A 26,564-nucleotide genomic window follows, 5' to 3' on the forward strand; every position below is an offset into this window, starting at 1 on the left:
TTCCTCTACACAAAAGAGGAACAAGTCGAAAAAGAAATTAGGGAAACGACACCCTTCATAATAGATCCAAATAATATAAAGTACCTTGGTGTGACTTTAACCAAGCAAGTAAAAGATTTGTACAATAAGAACTTCAAGACTCTGAAGAAAGAAATTGAAGAAGACCTCAGAAGATGGAAAGATCTCCCATGCTCATGGATTGGCAGGATTAATATAGTAAAAATGGCCATTTTACCAAAAGCGATCTACAGATTCAATGCAATCCCCATCAAAATACCAATCCAATTCTTCAAAGAGTTAGACAGAACAATTTGCAAATTCATCTGGAATAACAAAAAACCCAGGATAGATAAAACTATCCTCAACAACAAAAGGACTTCAGGGGGAATCACTATCCCTGAACTCAAGCAGTATTACAGAGCAATAGTGATAAAATTGCATGGTATTGATCTTCTTCACGTATGTAGCTATTGACAGGTTGCAAGTGCTCCAGTAAATAATTCCTCAGGGGGTTGGGGATTTAGCTCAGTGGTAGAGCACTTGCCTAGCAAGCACAAGGCCCTGGGTTTGGTCCCCAGCTCCGAAAAAAAGAAAAAAAATTCCTCAGGACACACACCCGTGCTCATGCAAGCAGTCATAAATAAATTCAGTGGCTCACAAAAAAGGCGCCAAAGCCTGAGAGGAGCTTCTGGAGAAGGGAATCAGTGGGAGAGGGAAGGGCAGGAGAAAGGGAGATGAGAGGTAAAAACGTACTAAGTACATGTATTAAGTTGTAGACTAAAATAGTAATCGAAAAAGAAATGACTGTAATTTTATGATGCAAAATGGTAACATCAACACTCAAAATCTGGCCTGTATAAATAACCATTTATCAAGTAAGCTAGAAGTATGAAATAGATTAATATTTTAATTGAAAATCTAAGAATTATACACTAATTCTTCCTTCAAGACTGTGTCGAAATAACCGCAGAAAATAATTAAATAAAATCTAGACTTACTGACCATTCAAAAGATAGAGTGTATAAAGATATTTCAAATATTTTACTTCCAAATAAAAAACATGATCAAAACAGATTGTATGAAATGCTCAAAGAACTAAAAAAATTTTTAAATAGCTTATTTTTTCATCACATGAACAAGGGAAACATGATTAAATATGTTGAAACATAAATGAAGAACACTTCTTAATTCTTACAATCAGGATATTCCGCAGGATTTAAATAAATTAGAAATAACCAACATTTTAAAAGTTTTTAACATGAAATTTAAATATTTCTACTAGCCCAATTTAATGTGATTTTTAGCTATATATTTATTTTTGATAAAATTTAAACTCACTAAATTCGAACTTAGCAATTTTTATTTTGCAATTCAGATGTATTTCATTCAAAGACTATGGTCTAGTCAAAACTTAACCAAGATGTTTAGTTTTTCTTTTCTTTTTCTTTTCTTTTTTTTTTTTTTTTTTTCGGAGCTGGGGACCGAACCCAGGGCCTTGCGTTTGCTAGGCAAGCGCTCTACCACTGAGCTAAATCCCCAACCCTATAGTTTTTCTTTTCAAACAGGTGTGCAATTTAATTTTACTATCATGTGATAAGTTACTTGCCAAAACTAAGTGAACCACTTTTTTATCCAAAGTGTATGGTTCCCATTCTTTTTACTTTTTTTTTCTTCTTTTCTTTTTTTTTCAGGGCTGGGGATCGAACACAGGACCTTGTGCTTCTTAGGCAAGCGCTCTACCACTGAGCCAAATCCCCAACCCCCTTTTTTTATCCTATATTTTCGTAAGAATCAAGACATTTGATGACATTTTAATGCTTTTTCTTGAAGTCTGTTTCCAGCTACTTTCCTATTGCCATAATAAAGCAACCCATAGAGGAAAGGGTTTATTTGAGATTACCACTCCAGAAGGATATGAGCCCATCCTGACCAGGAAGTTGCTAGCAAGTGACAGGTAGGAAGCTAAGAGCTCATATCTTGAAAGGTTGTCATAAAGCAGAGAAAGCAAAGTACAGGTAAAGTAAGGCTGCAAACACTTAAAGTCCTCCTCTCCAGTGACACACTTCTGTCTGCTAGGCAATGCCACCCAAAGCTCCTCAAACAATGCCACCAACTGGTGGGACATCTCTCATTCAACTCAACAGCCTCTGTGGGTAAATCACTCATTTGAGGAGGTATTTTTCTATTATCTCAATGATCACTAATGACATTGTTTACAAGAGTCTTTCTATGTCATAGCAAAGTTTCTAATGATATTTTATGAGTCACTTCCTTTAACTCTTGATCTGAAGCCTTGAGATATCTTTAAAAATTGGCCAACCCAAATGTTATGGTCCAATTCCAAATTGTTTTGTTTGCTTGCTTGTTCTTTTAAATTGTACTGTTTCCTTCAAGGACCAAGTTTAGTTAATTTTGTTCATTATATTTCCACAAGGATATGACAAAATTCTGAGATGATCAACTTTAAAACGGAATGCTTAATTTTGCTCACAATGTTAGAGTTTGTAGTCCATGAGCAATTGTGTGCCTGTAAACATACATACATACATACACACACACACACACACACACACACACACACACACACACGTTGTGGTTTGCCGTGGAGTTATCTGTATATTGCTGCTAATTCCACTGCCCCAAGGACAGCTGCCTAGTCACTTACTCAGGAATCAGGTGACTTCACCAGAACCTTCAGAACCTTCTCCCCATTGAATTTGTAAAGTACAGGTAAGGGGCAGGTACAGGATAGAAGGAGGCCTGTCATTGGAGGAGAAGGAAGGATGGGTGGGAGAGAAGTTTGAAGGAAGAGGAGGAGACTGGAAGAGAAAGAGACGGAGGAGAGGGTGAGAAGCCATGGCAGGTGATGTTAAGATTCTGCTCTGTGTATTTACAGGTTGTTATTAATGTTCCTAAGGGATGGATGGTACCGGGTTTGTATGTTTAAGTGGGCAATTATATCTTACCATTTGGGTCATAGGTTATTGTGTTGTGTGTTCTTTTATGTGACAGTTTGAGTGTAGGAAAGTGTGTGGTGACAAGAGACACTGGGCTGCTGCAGAGTTGGGATGTTTCTGCCAAGATATCTAGCAGATATCTTGGGGCACCGCGGTGTGGACCCAGCAGGATAAAAGACCAACAATACCCATTTTTATTTTTATATTTTTACAACAACACACACACACACACACACACATAAATATATGATGGAACAGAACAATTCTCCTCAGAGTGAAGAAATGCAAAAGAGAAAAAGAAAGGACCCAGAATCTCACAAATCTCTTTGAAGTTATCCCTTCAGTGACCTAAGATCCAGAGTTCTTGCCCTTAAAATCTCTAACCCTCCCCCATGGTTTGGTACACTCCAGGTCTAATGAATAGCAGAAATCTATAGCTGTGTAAACAATCATCATAAAAATAATGACTATAAATACAGCATATTTGTTATCTGTGGTTTCTCAAGATCACATCTCAAAGGAAGCTTAAAGGATTAATTTTTGAATCAGCGTTGATATTCGGTCTAAACTGAGCTTTTGACCAATGGTGTAGCCATCTGAAAAAAAAATTGCTAGGAATGGAGGGCTTCTTTCATTCTTACTCAGGTGGAAATTAGTAAGAAATACGTGGAGGTCTTTCCATATTCCAGATTAATTCGTTAGCCTTATGAAATGACAGCCAAATTCTCAGAGTATGAAATGAAATGCTTTTTGATATGGAATGCACTTGAAAAGGGTATGCGTTAAAGACTTCGTCTCACATTTGTGATGCTATTGGAGGGTAGAAGAAACTTCGTTAGTTGGACTCCAGTCATGGCTTTGGCTTTGATCATTGAGTGTATGTGACCTTGAATAGGATTATGGGACAGTGAATTTTGTCCTATTTTGTCCCCATGCATAAGATTAAAGGACTTCTCTGCCATACCCTTTAACTATGGTAAAGCACGATGCTAAAACAATGGGACTAAAAGTGTGAGCCCAAATAACCATTCTTGTCAAATTTATTACCTTACATGATATTGTTCACAGCTGTGGACCAAAAAGGAACATTTTTTTCTGGGTGGCATAGCCAACCCTCTAAGGAGTCTGTAAAAGTTTAAAAGTTGTTGGTTTCCCGGGAAGTATATTGTGAATATGAGAGACTGAAGCTGAGAACTATTGCAGCCTAAAGTTGAAGCCAAACTAACTGCCTATTTGACCTGTTGTTCACCTTCTTTTATTTCCTCAGAAAAATATCAGAATTATCCTTTCGGTGGCCTTGCAATACATAGTGGTGACATAATTTGGAATCTGAATGGCTTCTAGTAGGACCACAATCTCAAGGATGTATTTTCTTGGAGTATTATGGGCAATGAAGAGAAGTTCTCTTCCTCTCTAGCTGGATGCATGAGTATGGATTACATGGAAAGCAGAGTTAGAATCTGTGTAAAACTACACTGAGGCTTGTTCCTGCCTCCCTCTGGATACCCCAAGGGAGAAGAATGAGTTCTGCTTTTGGACCGGCATGGAATTATTTGGAAGAACCTCATATTCTGTGACCTCTGTTATGCTCCCTTATATTCCCTGAAAAATCTTTGTTCTGTCACCATTAAATCACATCCAACTCTGAACCAGGGGGCTCATGTGGGAAAATGAGCAATTCTGTAAAGCTGGGGCAGGACTTCAGGTGAAAACGGATTGCCGAGGAATGCTGTAGAGAGGCCATGGGCCTCAAATCTGGCAATTTTTACCTTGGTGAGGTTTTATTTTCTGCCATATGTTGGTTCTACTTTCTAAGATCGAATGGAAAGACCAGGAGTTAAGTTTCATGGAACTAGTAAATCATATAGTCCATTGTACTCTGTCCAAAGATTAACAACATTCCTGTGGGTACTTCACCAATCACAATAGTACGTCTGCTTGTACCTGAGGCAAGGAGGCCATTCTCTCCTAAAAGCTGTAATAATTTGTAGAAATACATGACTTGCCATTTGAGAGGTCCCAAAGTTTAGGTTAAAACTCAATAGTGCTATTCATTTTTGCTCATATACATACAGAGGAAAGGATTTAGTAAGACAGGGAGAGCTAAGTCTGGGACAGAAGTTTAAGAGGTCTGAGTCTAGTAATTACAAGAGCCTAATGGAATAGATTTTACTCTGCAGTTTTAGGCCTCACAAAGAAGGTTAGCCAAAAATTTCGCTTCAACATCTGAATTCTGAAAAAGTCAGTCCCTGCTGTTTTGCAGGTCATTGCTGATGGCGGGGGTGGGGTGGGGGTGGGGGTGGAGGAGTGGGGTGGGGGGGATTAGATGCCCATGATGTTGGAAAGGCTTCTTTGGATGATGCTGACTTCCTGTCATGAGGAAGTTGAGAACATTCTTGCTCTACTGTGTCTCTGTTTTGCAAATTAGACACGACCCTAAGGATGCCTGTAGGCACTGTAGTCTTGGATACTCCTTGCTAGCCACCAAAATGATACTGAGTCCTTTTGTATAAGGCTTGGTTAATTCCTTGACACTGCACTGAATGGTCAGTAGATGGAGCTCTAGGATTTCCTGAGACTGAAAGGAGCTGTCAAACACCACTGCTTTTAATTGTATGTGCCTCTTACCTGTTTATCCCACCAGTTTGCCCTTTCTAGCTGATGAGATCTCCTCCCGATTATTAAAGGCCTTGAAAATTCTGTTCAATAAATAAATAAGCAAGTATGAGGTTTCTTAATAAGGGCTGTCAACTGAAACTGAGGCTACACCTTCGCCAGTGGCCTTTCCTAGTCTCTCACAGTGCCAAGCCTCAGCTGCTCTCCATGACCTCTTTATACCTTCAAAACCAGTACCACCTGGGTGACTCCTACATATTATCAAGTCCAGCTGCAGCAGGAGGTATAATCTTGGCTACTTCTGGAACACAGATTCTTTGTGCGCTTAGAAAATCTATCCCAGAAGATTTCACTTCTGAGATGCTAGTCTCTTTTTAATCACTCCTAATTTCTTAGCTACAGCTAACTAGCATCAATTGTCCCATTAGTCCCTTCTATTCTTGACTCTAAGGCTAGAGCCATATGGCTAAAGCTGCCAAGTTCTGCTGCTTGCTGGGCTGGAATATGGCCCTTATTACCAGCTTTCTGTTTTCCAACTACTTCACTACCTAAGCTTGGCTGTCTTGGAACTTGCTCAGTAGATTGACCTTAAACTCAGAAATGTGCAGGGTTCTTTTTCCTGCATGCTGGGTTTAAAGGTGTGTATCACCACACTTAGATTTAAGCTTATCTTTTCCTAGAACTCTCTCTGGCCCAGGCTGGCCTTAAATTCAGAGATCTTTGTCTCCTGGGATTAAAGGTGTATACCACCGTGTACTAAAGCTTTCCATGGATGCTATTCCTCAAGCTGTGCTAAAGCTTCTCGTGACCACTATTCTTCAAGATCCAGATCTAAAGCTGGTATCTTCCAGCCTCAAGGCCTGCACCGTAAGTAAGTGTGTCCTCCATTTCTGAATTGTAGTTCATTCCAGACTAAACATCTAAACTATCCCTTGTTCAACTGCAAACACAAACAAGAATCTTGTGGGTGTGATCTTATCCTGAGACCACCACTCCCTTAATTTGTTTATCTCCTTGAATATAGGATTCAGCTTCATTTTACTTCCTGGTGCCCTTTTATTCCTTGAATAATAATTTTTTCTTTTTTTTTCCTTTTTAAGTTTGCTATGCATAATCAGAATGTCCTTCCTGAGAGTAAACTAGAGGACAAAGTCTATGCTGGGTTCCTTTGTCAATGGAATTAATTGAAATGTCTTTACCTTAGCCTCAGGTAAAGAGACTCTTTAGATAATGGCAAAAAAGTCACATTCTTGAATAAAGATCACAAAAAATGGTGTCTAGTCCACTGTGGTGGTTTGAATATACTTGGCACAGAGATTAACACAACTAAGAGCTATGGCCTTGTTGGAGGAATTATGTCACTTTGGGCGTGGGCTTTGAGACCCTTTTCCTAGCCTCCTGAATGACAGTCTCCTGTTTGCTTTGGAAGGAGATGTAGTTAGAACTCTCAGTTCCTCCCTTGCCATGACTGTCTGGATGCTGCCATGCTTCCTGCCATGATAACTGACTGAACCTCAGAACCAGTAAGCTCTAATTAAATGTCGTTTGTAAGAGTTTCTTTGGTCATGGTGTCTCTTCACAGCAATAAAACCCCATTTAAGACAGTCACATAATTAAATTCTTCTCCTAAATCTCCAGAGCCAGGCTTCTACAGTTCAAATGACACTCAGCACCCCTGCTTTCCATAATTCTTCTTGGGAGGGCCCAGTAAGCTGCACTTAAAACATGCCACTGCTTTCCAAACCCACACTCCTCCAAACAAAAACAAGGTCAGTCCTATCACAGCAATACCCCAACCCCTGGTACCAACTTCTGTCTTAGTTTGGGGTTCCAGTATTAGGAAGAGACCCCATGACGAAGTCGACTCACATAAAGCACATTTAATTGAGTCTGGCTTACAAATTCAGAGGTTCAGTTCATTATCGTCAAGGTGGAAAACATGACCTTGTCTAGGCAGGCATGGAAAGGGAGGAGCTGAGAGTTCTACATTTGGTTGGAGGGTCTCTCTGAAAAGACTACTGTCTTCCAGGCATCTAGGAGGATAGTTTCAAAGCCCACATTTCCTCTAACAAGGTCACGGCCACTGCAGCAAGACCCTATCTCCTAATAGTGCCACACCCTGGCCAAGCATATGCAGTCCACCACAAGAATGAACTTTCTACTCTACCATATTTACTGAATAGCTATAGATAAATGAGCGTCTCCCTATTTGGAGTATCATTATCTATTACCTTGTTTCATTAACAGAGTTCAGATGGGAAGAGCAGCCTCCTAATGAACTTCTTTCATATCTACATCTGTTTAATTTGCTATGATCACTACATGCATCAAATTAGGTTACATTAGTAGGAGGGTATATAGTTAGTAGCAGACTCAGCACTCATTGGGGATGTATGAATTACTTGTTACCCTTAACCGATAAAGTAAATAACAGAAACTTCAAGGATCTAATTGTTATTGGCCCCTGGAGGGCCTAATAACCTCTATAACTGAAAGAAACCAGCAAATGGATTTTAGCAGAGAGATTAGTTCAGCCTGAACAGAGGAAAATGGGGTAAATACTGTCATTCTCAAAAATACAGTGCTCCTCATTTTCCAAAAAGGAATAATCTTAAGAGTTTTAAGAGCTGTGAATGTAAGATTTCTGAGCTTGGCAGAGAATTGTCTGTAGACAATTGTTTTTGTCCTTTTTGACTGGAACATTTTATAGGGCAAAGACATGTTTTATCTTTCCACTGAAAATAATCTTTGGACCACTCCTGTGCCCTGCTTAGAGACTAATTTTGATAAAGAAAAACAGTGATAGGTAATGGAAGAGAATTAATGTATTTGGATATGGGAAAATAGTTCAGTTCGGTGGGTAAATGCCACACAAGCATTAGGACCTGAGTTTGAACCCCTCACACTCATATATATATATTTGACATAGCAGCAAACATATGAAATTTCACTACTGCAGGATAGACAGGCAGATCCTTTGTGTGCTTGTCATGCTAGCTGACTGGATAACGACAGGCTTGGTGAGAGATCCAGTTTCTTAAAAATAAGTTGGAAAATTGATGGAGCTCAGCCTCTGGGGCCCACACATACTTGCACAGATAAATATGCCTATACACTCATGAAGACAACACACATACATGTGTGTACACACAAACATACAAATGCACACACACAATAAGAAATTAAAAGAAATATCACAATTTCACTTTCTTAAATTTGAAATACTACATGAGAAGACTAGATGAAAAAGACAGATGATGATATCATAGTTAGCCCTGCCCGTGAGAGAGAGAACCAACCGCCTGGTCAGGTGGGCATTCCTGAGGCTGCAGAGCGGAAGAGACCACCAACACTGCCCACCCCTGCCCACATCCCTGGCCCAAGGGGAAAATGTATAAGGCCTCTGGGCTCCCGTGGGGGAGGGCCCAGGAGCGGCAGGACCCCTGCCTGAGACACCACAGGAACCTGAAGGAAACATACCGGATAAACAGTTCTCTGCACCCAAATCCCGTGAGAGGGAGAGCTAAACCTTCAGAGAGGTAGACAAGCCTGGGAAACCAGAAGAGACTGCTCTCTGCACATACATCTCGGACGCCAGAGGAAAACACTAAAGGCCATCTGGAACCCTGGTGCACTGAAGCTCCCGGAAGGGGCGGCACATATCTTCCTGGTTGCTGCCGCTGCAGAGAGCCCGTGGGCAGCACCCCACGAGGGAACTTGAGCCTTGGGACCACAGGTAAGACCAACTTTTCTGCTGCAAGAAAGCTGTCTGGTGAACTCAAGACACAGGCCCACAGGAACAGCTGAAGACCTGTAGAGAGGAAAAACTACACACCCGAAAGCAGAACACTCTGTCCCCATAACTGACTGAAAGAGAGGAAAACAGGTCTACAGCACTCCTGACACACAAGCTTATAGGACAGTCTAGCCACTATCAGAAATAGCAGAACAAAGTAACACTAGAGATAATCTGATGGCGAGAGGCAAGCGCAGGAACCCAAGTAACAGAAACCAAGACTACATGGCATCATTGGAGCCCAATTCTCCCACCAAAACAAACATGGAATATCCAAACACACCAGAAAAGCAAGATCTAGTTTCAAAATCATATTTGATCATGATGCTGGAGGACTTCAAGAAAGACGTGAAGAACTCCCTTAGGGAAACACAGGAAAACATTAATAAACAAGTAGAAGCCTACAGAGAGGAATCGCAAAAATCCCTGAAAGAATCGCAGAAATCCCTGAAAGAATTCCAGGAAAACACAATCAAACAGTTGAAGGAATTAAAAATGGAAATAGAAGCAATCAAGAAAGAAAACATGGAAACAACCCTGGATATAGAAAACCAAAAGAAGAGACAAGGAGCTGTAGATACAAGCTTCACCAACAGAATACAAGAGATGGAAGAGAGAATCTCAGGAGCAGAAGATTCCATAGAAATCATTGACTCAACTATCAAAGATAAAGTAAAGCGGAAAAAGCTACTGGTCCAAAACATACAGGAAATCCAGGACTCAATGAGAAGATCAAACCTAAGGATAATAGGTATAGAAGAGAATGAAGACTCCCAGCTCAAAGGACCAGTAAATATCTTCAACAAAATCATGGAAGAAAACTTCGCTAACCTAAAATAAGAGATACCCATAGACATACAAGAAGCCTACAGAACTCCAAATAGATTGGACTAGAAAAGAAACACCACCCGTCACATAATTGTCAAAACACCAAACACACAAAATAAAGAAAGAATATTAAAAGCAGTAAGGGAAAAAGGTCAAGTAACATATAAAGGCAGACCTATCAGAATCACACCAGACTTCTCGCCAGAAACTATGAAGGCCAGAAGATCCTGGACTGATGTCATACAGACCCTAAGAGAACACAAATGCCAGCCCAGGTTACTGTATCCTGCAAAACTCTCAATTAACATAGATGGAGAAACCAAGATATTCCATGACAAAACCAAATTTACACAATATCTTTCTACAAATCCAGCACTACAAAGGATAATAAATGGTAAAGCCCAACATAAGGAGGCAAGCTATACCCTAGAAGAAGCAAGAAACTAATCGTCTTGGCAACAAAACAAAGAGAATGAAAACACACAAACATGACTTCACATCCAAATATGAATATAATGGGAAGCAATAATCACTATTCCTTAATATCTCTCAACATCAATGGCCTCAACTCCCCAATAAAAAGAAATAGATTAACAAACTGGATACGCAACGAGGACCCTGCATTCTGCTGCCTACAGGAAACACACCTCAGACACAAAGACAGACACTACCTCAGAGTGAAAGGCTGGAAAACAACTTTCCAAGCAAATGGTCAGAAGAGGCAAGCTGGAGTAGCCATTCTAATATCAAATAAAATCAATTTCCAACTAAAAGTCATCAAAAAAGATAAGGAAGGACACTTCATATTCATCAAAGGAAAAATCCACCAAGATGAACTCTCAATCCTAAATATCTATGCCCCAAATACAAGGGCACCTACATACGTAAAAGAAACCTTACTAAAGCTCAAAACACACATTGCACCTCACACAATACTAGTGGGAGATTTCAACACCCCACTCTCATCAATGGACAGATCATGGAAACAGAAATTAAACAGTGATGTCGACAGACTAAGAGAAGTCATGAGCCAAATGGACTTAACGGATATTTATAGAACATTCTATCCTAAAGCAAAAGGATATACCTTCTTCTCAGCTCCTCATGGTACTTTCTCCAAAATTGACCATATAATTGGTCAAAAAACGGGCCTCAACAGGTACAGAAAGATAGAAATAATCCCATGCGTGCTATCGGACCACCACGGCCTAAAACTGGTCTTCAATAACAATAAGGGAAGAATGCCCACATATACGTGGAAATTGAACAATGCTCTACTCAATGATAACCTGGAGAAGGAAGATATAAAGAAAGAAATTAAAGACTATTTAGAATTTAATGAAAATGAAGGTACAACATACCCAAACTTATGGGACACAATGAAAGCTGTGCTAAGAGGAAAACTCATAGCGCTGAGTGCCTGCAGAAAGAAACAGGAAAGAGCATATGTCAGCAGCTTGACAGCACACCTAAAAGCTCTAGAACAAAAAGAAGCAAATACACCCAGGAGGAGTAGAAGGCAGGAAATAATCAAACTCAGAGCTGAAATCAACCAAGTAGAAACAAAAAGGACCATAGAAAGAATCAACAGAACCAAAAGTTGGTTCTTTGAGAAAATCAACAAGATAGATAAACCCTTAGCCAGACTAACGAGAGGACACAGAGAGTGCCTCCAAATTAACAAAATCAGAAATGAAAAGGGAGACATAACTACAGATTCAGAGGAAATTCAAAAAATCATCAGATCTTACTATAAAAACCTATATTCAACAAAACTTGAAAATCTTCAGGAAATGGACAATTTCCTAGACAGATACCAGTTATCGAAGTTAAATCAGGAACAGATAAACCAGTTAAACAACCCCATAACTCCTAAGGAAATAGAAGCAGTCATTAAAGGTCTCCCAACCAAAAAGAGTCCAGGTCCAGACGGGTTTAGTGCAGAAATCTATCAAACCTTCATAGAAGACCTCATACCAATCTTATCCAAACTATTCCACAAAATTGAAACAGATGGATCACTACCGAATACCTTCTACGAAGCCACAATTACTCTTATACCTAAACCACACAAAGACCCAACAAAGAAAGAGAACTTCAGACCAATTTCCCTTATGAATATTGATGCAAAAATACTCAATAAAATTCTGGCAAACCGAATCCAAGAGCACACGAAAACAATCATCCACCATGACCAAGTAGGCTTCATCCCAGGCATGCAGGGATGGTTTAATATACGGAAAACCATCAACGTGATCCATTATATAAACAAACTGAAAGAACAGAACCACATGATCATTTCATTAGATGCTGAGAAAGCATTTGACAAAATTCAACACCCCTTCATGATAAAAGTCCTGGAAAGAATAGGAATTCAAGGCCCATACCTAAACATAGTAAAAGCCATATACAGCAAACCAGTTGCTAACATTAAACTAAATGGAGAGAAACTTGAAATAATCCCACTAAAATCAGGGACTAGACAAGGCTGCCCACTCTCTCCCTACTTATTCAATATAGTTCTTGAAGTTCTAGCCAGAGCAATCAGACAACAAAAGGAGATCAAGGGGATACAGTTCGGAAAAGAAGCGGTCAAAATATCACTATTTGCAGATGATATGATAGTATATTTAAGTGATCCCAAAAGTTCCACCAGAGAACTACTAAAGCTGATAAACAACTTCAGCAAAGTGGCTGGGTATAAAATTAACTCAAATAAATCAGTTGCCTTCCTCTATACAAAAGAGAAACAAGCCGAGAAAGAAATTAGGGAAACGACACCCTTCATAATAGACCCAAATAATATAAAGTACCTCGGTGTGACTTTAAACAACAAGAAAATGATCTGTACAATAAGAACTTCAAGACACTGAGGAAAGAAATTGAAGAAGACCTCAGAAGATGAAAAGATCTCCCATGCTCATGGATTGGCAGGATTAATATGGTAAAAATGGCCATTTTACCAAAAGCGATCTACAGATTCAATGCAATCCCCATCAAAATACCAATCCAATTCTTCAAAGAGTTAGACAGAACATTTGCAAATTCATCTGGAATAACAAAAAACCCAGGATAGCTAAAGCTATCCTCAACAACAAAAGGACTTCAGGGGGAATCACTATCCCTGAACTCAAGCAGTATTACAGAGCAATAGTGATAAAAACTGCATGGTATTGGTACAGACACAGACAGATAGACCAATGGAATAGAATTGAAGACCCAGAAATGAACCCACACACCTATGGTCACTTGATTTTTGACAAAGGAGCCAAAACCATCCAATGGAAAAAAGATAGCATTTTCAGCAAATGGTGCTGGTTCAACTGTAGGGCAACATGTAGAAGAATGCAGATCGATCCATGCTTATCACCCTGTACAAAGCCTAAGTCCAAGTGGATCAAGGACCTCCACATCAAACCAGTCACACTCAAACTAATAGAAGAAAAACTAGGGAAGCATCTGGAACACATGGGCACTGGAAAAAAATTTCCTGAACAAAACACCAATGGCTTACGCTCTAAGATCAAGAATCGACAAATTGGATCTCATAAAACTACAAAGCTTCTGTAAGGCAAAGGACACTGTGGTTAGGACAAAACGGCAACCAACATGGGGAAAAGATCTTTACCAATCCTACAACAGATAGAGGCCTTATATCCAAAATATACAAAGAACTCAAGAAGTTAGACCGCAGGGAAACAAATAACCCTATTAAAAAATGGGGTTCAGAGCTAAACAAAGAATTCACAGCTGAGGAATGCCGAATGGCTGTGAAACACCTAAAGAAATGTTCAACATCTTTAGTCATAAGGGAAATGCAAATCAAAACAACCCTGAGATTTCACCTCACACCAGTGAGAATGGCTAAGATCAAAAACTCAGGTGACAGCAGATGCTGGCTAGGATGTGGAGAAAGAGGAACACTCCTCCATTGTTGGTGGGATTGCAGACTGGTAAAACCATTCTGGAAATCAGTCTGGAGGTTCCTCAGAAAACTGGACATTGAACTGCCTGAGGATCCAGCTATACCTCTCTTGGGCATATACCCAAATGATGCCTCAACATATAAAAGAGACACGTGCTCCACTATGTTCATCGCAGCCTTATTTATAATAGCCAGAAACTGGACAGAACCCAGATGCCCTTCAACAGAGGAATGGATACAGAAAATGTGGTACATCTACACAATGGAATATTACTCAGCTATCAAAAACAACGAGTTTATGAAATTCGTAGGCAAATGGTTGGAACTGGAAAATTTCATCCTGAGTGAGCTAACCCAATCACAGAAAGACATACATGGTATGCACTCATTGATAAGTGGCTATTAGCCCAAATGCTTGAATTACCCTAGATCCCTAGAACAAACGAAACTCAAGACGGATGATCAAAATGTGAATGCTTCACTCCTTCTTTAAATGAGGAAAAAGAATACCCTTGGCAGGGAAGGGAGAGGCAAAGATTAAAACAGAGACTGAAGGAACACCCATTCAGAGCCTGCCCCACATGTGGTCCATACATATACAGCCACCCAATTAGACAAGATGGATGAAGCAAAGAAGTGCAGACCGACAGGAGCCGGATGTAGATCGCTCCTGAGAGACACAGCCAGAATACAGCAAATATAGAGGCGAATGCCAGCAGCAAACCACTGAACTGAGAATAGGTCCCCTATTGAAGGAATCAGAGAAAGAACTGGAAGAGCTTGAAGGGGCTCGAGACCCCAAAAGTACAACAATGTCAAGCAACCAGAGCTTCCAGGGACTAAGCCACTACCTAAAGACTATACATGGACTGACCCTGGACTCTGACCCCATAGGTAGCAATGAATATCCTAGTAAGAGCACCAGTGGAAGGGGAAGCCCTGGGTCCTGATAAGACTGAACCCCCAGTGAACTAGTCTATGGGGGGAGGGCGGCAATGGGGGGAGGGTTGGGAGGGGAACACCCATAAGGAAGGGGAGGGGGGAGGGGGATGTTTGCCCGGAAACCGGGAAAGGGAATAACACTCGAAATGTATATAAGAAATACTCAAGTTAATAAAAAAAAAAAAAAGAAAAAAAAAAAAGAAAAAAAAATACCTGTGTCAGACATTAAGGATATCTGATGGTTTGAATGAAAATGTCCCCCATAGGCTCATAGGGAGTGACACTGTTCTGAGGTGAGAGCTTGGGGGAGTAGGTGTCACCTTGTTAGAAGAAAAATGTGTCACAGGGGGTGAGCTTTGAGATTTCAGAAGCTCAAGCTAGTCCCAGTGTCACCCTCTGTTTTTTCTGTCTGCTGATCAGATGTAGAACTCTCAACGGCCTCTCATGAGCCATGTCTGCCTGCGTGGCACCAAGCTTCTCACTATGATGACAATAAGTAAACCTCTGAACTGTAAGCCAGACCCAATTAAATGCTTTCCTTTATAACTCTTGCTGTGGTCATGATGTCTCTGCACACAATAGAAACCCTAAGTGAGACAGTATGTATATTATTGAATAGAGACATAGCTAAGCCCTTCACACCTGAAGTTTCATCATTGCCAATACTCTCCTTAGGTCACTAATGGTATTAAAAAAGAATATTTTTAAGTAGATACTTTTTATTAATTCTTGTGAAACTAGAAGTGACTTATTATGAATGTTCACAGCCAATCCTACAACTGTTTAAAATGAGCATAAATGATTCTGATACATGTTACCGTAATGTTAGATAACTGGCTCTGAAGAGTGAGCACATAGGCAAATTTTGAGAGAGTTGAACTCTATAGAAAACAAATCTCATAAGTGTTTTGTATTTTAGCTTAGATAGCGCTAAGGCAGTCAAAAGCCCAGCTGTGTTTCAGGTCACAAGACTTAACAGAACTGCCTGGGGAGTCTGTATGAGCTGGGAGTGCCCAGATGTCCTTGGAAAAGAGTGACCCAGGAAAATAAAGCCAGACTCTGAACATAGAATACAATGTCTGATGTGTGACCACTACTCATTAAAATTTATTTTGGTTTACAAAATTGAGTTCTTAAACACGAAAGTTAGAAGATTTGGGATTTGACTTAGTTTTACTGCATAATAATACCATTTCATTTCAGAAAAAAAGTAAAATAATGCAGATCCAACATTTGTAAATTATAGGGAACATCACCAAGTTACTTAGCATATGAAAAATCTTATAAATAGATTCAGTATAAGGAAAAGAATGACAGAGAACCAAAGTGACCTCAGTATTGGCATTATTTGAAAAGAAGCTAAATGCTTTGTATTGAAGGGCTCTGGACTAAATACAAAAATAATTCGTCAAAGAAATGAAAATACCAGAAATGGAAAAAAAATTACTGGAAACTCTCATACCTGGTAGGATACATAGGGCTGAACAGAAGATAAAAGAAGACAGTACATTTTCTGCAGCCTTGATGATTGTCATAAAATCATCTCACCTGCAAAAGAAGGAATGCATAGTAAATAGGATGGTTGGATGCTCTGAGACCTGTCAAATTTTCTTCTTCTGTTATAATCCCTGTAGGTGTCATAGTTGGTGGTAAAATGATTTGTGAAGAAGTGGGAATGAAAACCTGGTTCTGCTTGACTTAGGCTGGATCAGAATTCTAGAGATCCAAATGTTAGGTGATTTATTGCAAACATATTTAAACAAGGCTCAATGTGGAAAATAGTTTCCAGGTAACAACCATTCCAAGTGCACAATAAAGATTAGACCATGATTACATAGATATTCCTTTGCAACTTTTGTGTGACCGTGAAGATGTGTTCTATAGCTTAGAGGTCTAGGATCTAGTGTGGCATAGAGGCCAGCAGGCTATAAGGTACAGGGGACATCTTCCCTAGGGCTAGGTTCTATTAACTGAGAGGTAAAATAAAGTCTAGAGAAGGAGAGTCTGAATAATCATTCTGGGGAACTTCCGTGAAGTCTGGCTCTGCAGATAGTGAAAGCCACCAGGTCATTAGCAACATCTGCTCCCAGCTTTCTTGGAGAAATGCCGGTATTTTATTTCCTCCATTGTGGAGACAGTTCAACATATATAACATTCCTGGTTTCACCAATGTTAACCTGAATAAATCAACCTCATGCCCTCTAAGTTCTTCCTTAAGTTTTTTATCATTTTATTAATTCATTTATCTAGATAAATCAAATAGCAAAAAATGTAAAAGAACTGAGAAAATAAAATAATTGCATAAGTAATTATTATATAGTTTTCCATTTTTAGACACATACTGCCTTAGAGGTTCAATGTGCTCAGTGAAGAAGAAAGGAAAGAGAAGATAAGCGTTCATGATGAGAAAGAAGCCTCCTTGAAATGTCTCAGGAACTGAGAATCAAGAATTCCACAGGATCTAGGGAGTAGGTCATTGTAGTTCCCAGGCTTAATAGCTGAATAGAATTATTAATGACATTTCTTCCTCAGCAGGGAGTTCTAGGAACTGAACTCTGATCTGTTGCAAGACCAGCACTGAGCCATCTCTCTAGGCTCAGATATAATTGAATATAAACTTTTAATAAGCATGTACAATGATGTTTTTCTGTCTTTTAAAAACATCCTTAGTATCTATTTCATCTTTCTTCCTACGATTCTGAATTGTCCTTACTCCCCTCTCTAGATAAGTTTCCTCCTTTCCCGTGCATTTCTGTTGTCCCTTGTACTGTACTGGCTTCTGAGGGTATTGCAGGTTACATGATTATATTTAAGAATTTGGTGCTAGATTCTGTAAATTAAACAATGCAGGCTACATTTACTTTTCCATAATGGGTTACACCATTTACTGTACTATTTTCCAGTTTCATCAATTTATCAGAAAACTCGTGATTTCAGTTTTCTTTATGATTCCTTCACTGTGTATGAATTCATTGTATATAGAGATTCCTTTTTTCCTCACATTTTTCCAGTATTTGTCATGAATTGTTTTCTTGATCTTAGCAGCCTGACTGAGGTAGGATGAATTATCAGAATAGTTTTAATGTGCATTTCCTTGATGATCAAGAATGTTGAACTCTTAAAATACATGACATTTTACCTTTTGGGGGATGTGTACCATGGGGTTTAGTTCATTATAGCCTACATGACAAAGGGCTTGGGAAGGATCTGAGCTTAGAGACTGGTAGGCTACAGTTCAGTAGGACTGTAGGACTTCTTAACTCATACACACGCACACACTAGAGAAAGAGAGAGACAGAGACAGAGAGAGACACACAGAGAGAGACAGAGAAAGACAGAGACAGAGAGAGAGAGAGAGAGAGAGAGAGAGAGAGAGAGAGAGAGAGAGAGAGAGGTTATTTTATGGCTTGACTTATTTAGGCTTTGAGAGATCTGGCCAATTCCAAGTAACAAGCATTTTAAAGGGATATATTCATCAGGGAAATACAAATTAAAGCTATTTTAGAATTCCATCTCAGGTTAGTCATCACTTCTGTCACTAAACAAACAGATAACAAATCCTTGCGAGGTTGACATTTAGAGGATGGGTGAATGGATAAAAGGAAACATTATCTGTGTTGGGGAAATATAAATTAGTATTAGTGCCACCATTACCAAAATCATGGTGGACATTCCTCATAATGCTGAATATAAATTGCTCTACTCTATATCCAAGTTATACTCAAAAGTTCAATTCTGTGACCTAGGTATATTACTCCTGCTTACACACCCTAAGTTCTCTAACTGAGCATGGCATCGAGTTCCTCACAAGCAATTTACTCGGCTATGGAATCATCCTGTGTCTCTGTAAATGGATGAATCCATACAAAACTAGAATATTTCATTTTGTCAAAAATAAGGATGAAACAGATGTAATTAGAGATGATCAGATTAAGAAAAACAAAACAGATACAGTGAGACAAATAGCATGTTTTCTTATTTATGGATCCGAGGTGTTCTACACACACACACACACACACACACACACACACACACACACACACACACACACACACTTCAAAGCAGAAGTGATATATAAGGAAGGAGGGAGATTATCAGAATGTAGTGGAGAAAGAACACAGAGGGCTGAAAATGGTCACAGTACATGATATTCTTCAGTGAAATGTCTTTATAAAGCCCATCACTACATACAATGAATACATAACAAATATAAAATAAACATGTATGATCTTGTTTGTCTTTCCTTTTGCAGTTTTTATTTTGCTTGTTTTGTCTTTTTGTTTGATTATTTTGAAACACGTTGTGCTATACTTCCCTGCTGGTCCGGCCCTCACTGTGAGGACATGTCATTTCAAACCCGTGGTGAACCTATCTCTGTGCCTAGATTGTAGGCATGCACAGTCATGTTCTTCTTTGTGACTTTCAGTTTCTAAAAATAAAATTTGGTCCTTTCAACCATACTGTCATTTCTCTGGCACCTTTTTTATGAACACGTAAAAATAACTTTTGAGAATATAATGAAATAAACCTGTATTAAAATTACATGGTAAGTTACATCTCCCAAAATTTTACTAACATGCTTTCCCTTATTGTGGTGTTCACGTTGTAATGTTAATTATGTTTTATAGAAAAATAGCACAAAAGAAAGGGTTAAGAAGAAGCAACAGGAAGAAAGGACAATAGTGGGGCATTGGATATATTTTAAATTAAACAAAATAAAATACCGAGAGATCACTTACTTCACATTGCTTAATTCAGAAGAGCCTGGTGTAAACACTTTCTAATTGTAGCCAGTTATTTTTAATTCTCCATATTATTACACTGGGTACAAAGATACACTTATGTTTTCCAAAGAACAGTATTAGTTAATTGGAGCAAATATATACAAATATGGAATATCTCTGTGGTTGAGAATTGGTAATTTTCCTTGACTTTTTCTTCACATTCATCTTGGAGCATCTCATGTACTCTATCAGGATGTGATCATTCTATTATGCTGTTAAGATAAATTATTCCTATCAGTTTCAATAACCTGCTGTCTACAATTCATCTTTTTGGTTTTAGAATCTAATACCAATTTGTGATGTACTCAACAAGTTTCACATTGGTCAAGGTCACCAAATAAATGAGGTTTAGAGATGAGTATATGGATAGACAATCAATTTTTTATAGCAGATAAATGAAGTACTTCTGACTTTTGACAAGTGGTCATAGTCAAAATAAGATTCTCTAGGTGGCAAAATGCTGAAAGAGCACTATCAACTGAAAAGCCATTTTAAACTAATGATCATCAAGACTCCCTCAAATAAGCACATTCTTGCTATACTTGTTTGCACATACATTGCAATGTGCATAGCAGCTAGGGTTGTATAGTAAGACATAATGTCAAGTATCTGAAATCAATACACACTTAATTTTTGCCCAAATCTTTTTAACACCAAAGGAAAAATGAGAAATATTAAAGCTTAAGAAGCATGCACATATCTTTGAATGAGTTTCTCTCATAGTAAAATTAATTCTCAATAAATAAAAACATATTTCATAACCCAGCAAAGTAATTATGAAACTATTATCACAAGATAGCTTTTAATCCCATTCCATGGTAGCTTATTGCTACTTAAATCATTGTTAGTCTGTGCCAATCATTTATAATCCTCAATAATACTATGCACAGGTACTGGTTTACTGAACTCAATTGTGTAACAGTGAGCAGAGAGGAATAAACCATAATCTTTTGTGCTTTTAAGCAAATTAGAGACTTTAAAAGATCATTTCTTTGTAATAAGGCATCTATTATGAGGCAGAGGAGAAGCTATATGGCCCAACATGAAAAAAGCCAGTCATCAGTAATACTGTGGGCTGGAGAGATGGCTTCATGATTAAGAGTACTAGCTGCTCTTCAAGAGGGGCTGAGTTCAATTCCCAGCAATCACATGGTGGCTCAGAAACATCTGTAATGGGATCTGATACCCTCTTCCAGTGTCTCTGAGGAAAGCAATAGTGTACTCAATACATTAAATGAATGAATGAATGAATGAATGAATAAATAAATAAATACAACAGGTGTTTCTCTGACGTGCTTGTCTGCTCTTGAGACATTTATTAAAAAAAGCAAAGGAAGCAACACTGTCATCACATGGAGATTAGTCAGTCACCACATGGGGAGTCAGCCAATCCAGGAAGCCAGATGTGGGGATATACATTCTCTAGTTTGGACCTTAAGTGTTATCTAAGAGCTCAGGCATTAAGCACTTGTTCCCCTGGGTCGTGCTACTTCTGAATCAATGGAACTTTAACAGTTGAAATCTAGTGAGAAGTTTTTAGATCATTGAAGGACTGCTCCTGATGGATAGTTTAGGACTCGAGTCACTTTTCTATCCAATCCTTTGCTTCTGAGCCATTCAGTGAATCATTTCTCTTTACCACACACTTCCTGGTTTGATGCATTATCTGTCTTTGGGCCCTCAGACAATGGGATAAATTGATCAATTGTTGTAATCTTCCAGACAAATCCAAAATAAGTCTTTTTATAAAAAAAATCTACAAATAAATTATCTTGGATATTTGTTATAGTAACAGAAAACAGTATAACAGAAGGAAAGAAGGAGGTGTTTTGATTAAAGGGAAGAGCTTTTGTGAAAAAATGTCATGTGTAAGAAAAACAGGAAGTGTACGTGTTGGGTTAATATGCTTATAAATCAAAGCATATTTGGAGATAAGTCTTAGCAAATCAAATTCCTTGACATGTCTTTTTGCCCTACGCAGATGGAAAGTGGAGCTGGACAAGAATTGAGTCTTCAAGTGTTGACCCCAGTAGCTTCTTTATCATTTGTCACTTGTTGACAGTGTGGTAACAATGCCATGTGTGTGGTTACACCAGTGAACCAATCTAATGAAAGTCTATAGGGAGAAGAGGCTAGTCCTTGAAACAGAACTCCCAGAGGTCAGACAGGGCTCCAGCAGCTGGGGAATCAACTGAGAGAATCCAGCTAGCCAGAATCCAGCAATTAGACAAGTGTTTCTGTATCCCGTATACTGCTGAATGATGACTACTGCTACTGCTGAATGATCACGGCAAATGCAGTGTATACCACTAGCTTTCCGAGATAAGAGACACCCAGATGTGCTGAGTCTCAGTTACTTCTACTCATTAGATTTGCATCTTCTTGGAAGATATAAGTGTTTATATCACAGGGAACATGCGACAATGCCTCACCTAAAACTTTCAATAAATATTTTCTTTTAAAGAACAACCAGGCTGTAGTTTTGAATAATGCTGAAACTTAGACTACCCAAAACTTCACACTTGATTAAGATACAAAACAAAGAATCTTTTTAATATCAAAGTGATCTGCCTAGGGTGGAATATAGAAATCGTACAAATATATATATTTAATTAAAGGTATATAAAGTGAGATGAAAAAATTTTAATTTTGGTTTCTATGACAGTTTAAGGATTGCTTACTTCATGGCTCTTAACTTTTTTTTTAATAAAGTAGCATTAACTACATCTAGAACATTTTTACAAACATCAAATAAATATAACTTAGTAGGCTGTTATGCAGTATTTTTGTATTTTCTCTAAGCATTTTTAATTATTAATTCAGTAGATATCAATGATGACATAGAATAATCTTTTACAAAACATCTAGATGAAAAATTAATTAAAATAAAAATTAAAAAATTTATGAAATAAGGCAATCGATGCATGATATAGCAATATATGAGACCTACACCATGAAATTTGTAAGTAATTTCTATTGTAAATTATTCTTAAAATTCATTAAATAATCACAGTGAGAAAAGATCATACTGTGAGTAGAAGAGTAAAAGTTTTTAATGGCAGATATTATTGTGATAAAGATAAAGACACTGACAAAAGCATTTAAAGTAAGGATTATTACAGCTAATATTTTTTTGAATTCTTGTTCACATTGTTTTAAATCTTGTGCAGCAAAATAAAGGTTATCCAAGCTTGCTCTAGAAATGGGCATAAGAAGCACCAAAAATATTTAACAAAATAGATTCTTGCTTAATGTAATGCTCAAGACTGGTTAGATAGTGTTCACTGTAAATGATATTATAAATATATGAGTGACAAATACTGCAACAATGGGATTGACATTTTTAGCATTATTTGCTTTTAATTGAAATAGTTACATATGTAATGCTTTAATTCTTAAAGAAACTCATTTAAGTGACAACTTCTTATAGTCGGTACATATTGAAGCCCAGTTTTAATCTGAATAATTATAAAACTTTGAAGGAAACTGATAACATTTATAACGTGGGCTGCTTTTTATGAAGTAAAGATATATCTCCATTTATACTGTTCAAGCTACGCCACAGTTAAGGGAACTTTCTTCTGCTGGACTTCATGACCTTAAAACTACTCTTACTGGATTTGTGTGGACTCCGTTAGATACAGTTATGGAATTTATGTTATGCACTTTATATGTGATATTACACTACATAGAAAACATATATTTAAGTGACACATATTATTTCATATCAAAAGCACGCATATGTACACTTGTGTTAGATTATCTGATGATTAAACATAACAAGATGTAATGAATAAATGTTAAAATTTAAATTATTCTGAACATTAGAAAGGCCAACTATGCATTGTTTGGCTGGGCGTATCTTATAATGACATGTGATTGGTGGAGAGGCTGATGACAGCTAGACAGATGACCGGTAGATGGGCATTTAGGAATAGTAATAAGCAAGACGTGATGTTGTCCTTTAAATTGCTGTTTTCCTTAAGGCAGGCGCACAGCAGGATTTTGTCAGCCTTGTTTCATAAGTGAAGACACTGACTTTCACAACATAAGGAGAATTGATGAAACCCACAAGCAGTTAATAAGAGAGTTGGTGTTCAAATATTAGTCTAATCAAAATATTTGTTCTTTTACTAGCCTATGTCATATAGAGAGGGATCGTGTTCATATTTGTCAAAACTGTACTCTGGTTTGGTAAAAAGGGCTTTGGTCCAATTTGCTAATATTAACATTGAGAGAAATAAAGCTTTGTTAAAGGTAAGTGGCTGCCTGTGTAAGGTACCAAGGGCAGGCAGGCTCCTGTGTGCGAGCACAGCAGCCCAATCATTCAGATCCTTTTTTGTTGTGAGTTTTGGCTCTGTGTTGTGTTTAATGAACCAATGCAATCATTCCATGAAACAGGCTCCCTAATATTTTTTCCTATAGTTTTCTCAATTGAAAAGAACAGCTCCACACCGAAGTGCCAATTATTTTTTATGGGTCTGTTCCACATGCATCCCACTTTTTTTTTTTTTTGGTTCTTTTTTTCGGAGCTGGGGACTGAACCCAGGGCCTTGCGCTTCCTAGGTAAGCACTCTACCACTGAGCTAAATCTCCAGCCCCATGCATCCCACTTTTACAGGAGACGCAAAACAACGGGAGTTGTAAACGTCAAACTCACACTAGAATTCTTCGTTTTCTTTCAATTACTGTTTATTTTCTTATAATTTGGCTAACTGATATCCATACCAAGCAGTGTTCATGGGGCTTTTTGGCTGTTTGTGCTGTTTTTCAGCGATCTCCGCTGTTTTCACGTTATTTATTTTCTCTGCCTGCAAAGGATTCTTTAACGTGGCACAGCAGAATAAAACATCAAACTTAATGACATTTTTAAATTCACTTTGTTTCTTCCTGTGAGAGAGGGACTCATCTGTGAATTCTATGGTGAATTCTATTTATGTCCCTCCTCCAGATTTCTGACCAATCAAGTGTGCACTGCAGCAATGAGCCTAGCAATGCTCTTACCATCTCTGGCATCTGGTTGATTATGTTAAGACTGTCATGCATCCTTTCCTCTCCTTTTTTTTCATAAAATATCTGGTAAGTTATTTTACTTACATTATAATTTACTTACAAAACTTACAACAGAAAATGATCTGGAAAATGGGCTACTGTGATCTCACACAGGAGTCTGCTTCCCTTTGACGGTTCACACTAGCGGCTACTTACCTTTAATGCAGCTTTATATCTCTCAGAGTTGTGTAGGTTGACGTCATTATGCAGGAGAGGGCAGACACAAGACAAAATGAGGCCTGTCATTGGACGAGAAGGAAGGGAGGAGGGAGCAAAGTTTTAGAAGGAAAGGGATAAGCAGAAAGGGGCAGAGAGGCAACATGGAGGCAGATGTAAACGATCCTCACTATGCATCTCTACATAGATGAATATTTCTTAAGGGATGGATTTCTATAGGTCAATTTATCTTATCTAGGTGGGCGGTTTATATCTTTATCATTTGGTTGTGAGTTTATCATTTGGATGTAGTGTGGATTGAGAATTTAACATATAAATCTGATTGTTAAGTTACAGTGTATTGAGTCCTGATTTCACTGGGTAGTTGGGAGTTTATACCTTAGCTACCAGGGGGCAGTGGCTGGGAGCATGGGCAGATTCTGTAGCAAGGGGCTGCAATAGAGCCCTGAGTTTACCAGGTAACTGGAACCAGTGAGTTCGCGGGAGAGATACTAACCAGAGATAAATTATGGTTAGTTCCATATGGCCCTCCAGTGCCAGAACTAAGTCTAGGGAGCAGTGTGGAAAGGTGCCACCCTAGAACGGCTCATGAACCGCCTGAGCAGTACTCATGCATCTGAGAGTACTTGGGGCCCGCTTGGAGCTGCTGAGATAAAAGTACCCTGCAGTGCCATGTGGTCCTACAGTGCTGGCACCAGCGCAGGATACAAGGTCCCACATTTATTAAATGTTTACTGCAACAACGTTAATATCAAAGTCCTTTTTACCAAACCTGAAGTAGTTTTGACAAACACAAAGACAATCCCTCTCAATATTACATAGGCTGGTAGAAGTTGGGTCCTTTCTTTGTTGGTTTTATTTTCTTCTCATTTTATATTTAGATTAGAAGAGAAATGTGAGTTAAAATTTGCATGTTACTTATTCTTCTCTTGAACTCTCCTTCTAGATATCTGGAGTGAAAAATATCTTCTTCTCCATGTGCTGCTTTCCTAAATATAGATCCAGTTTAATCATTGTAGTGATCCAATAGCCATTGTGGGCCTGGACATGTGTACTTTGTGCTTGTGTGCAAACAGGGCTATTTCATCATTTTACTATTAACGTTTTGTTATGGTCCTTAGGGAGTCATTTACTTCCTCTTTTAATTAAAGAACCAAAGTTAGTTAAGTTGGTAATGAACTATAATTAAATTTTGGGCCTATTCTTCTCATCTGTTTACAGTGATGTGTTCATGTAGGTGTTAGATTAAAAGGCTTTTTCCCCCCAATGGCAAAAGAAAGTATAATAAATCTTTGTAATATTAAAGAGGAAGGGGTTGTGGAAGGAAGCAAGGACCAGTGAGAAACAAAACAGATGTCAGGAAATGGTAGTGTGGAAATGCACACGCAAGGACAGCTATGCCACAATTAAACACTTTACTTTGTATGCTACCTTTAAAACCTAAGGAAAAAAGAGAACCAAACCAACAAAGTGGCAGCACATGGCCT

The 26,564-nt window shown here is 38.4% G+C and overlaps 1 long non-coding RNA gene across 6 annotated transcripts in view; it reads left to right on the top strand.

Annotated features, from left to right (window-relative positions):
• The window catches only part of LOC102547227 (uncharacterized), a 62,244-nt gene that overhangs the window by 28,130 nt on the left and 7,550 nt on the right, over positions 1-26,564 (top strand). For 5 of the 6 annotated variants that reach the window (XR_005501009.2, XR_010064309.1, XR_005501011.2 and 2 more), the window contains one exon: positions 4,225-11,292. The exons of the other annotated variant lie outside the window; for it this stretch is intronic. This is a non-coding gene — a long non-coding RNA (uncharacterized LOC102547227). Of the gene's footprint in view, positions 1-4,224; positions 11,293-26,564 lie in introns of those variants that run through there. 6 annotated transcript variants of the gene reach the window in all.

Source organism: Rattus norvegicus, chromosome 2 (assembly GCF_036323735.1).
Source record: "Rattus norvegicus strain BN/NHsdMcwi chromosome 2, GRCr8, whole genome shotgun sequence".
NCBI classification, from domain to species: Eukaryota; Metazoa; Chordata; class Mammalia; order Rodentia; family Muridae; genus Rattus; species Rattus norvegicus.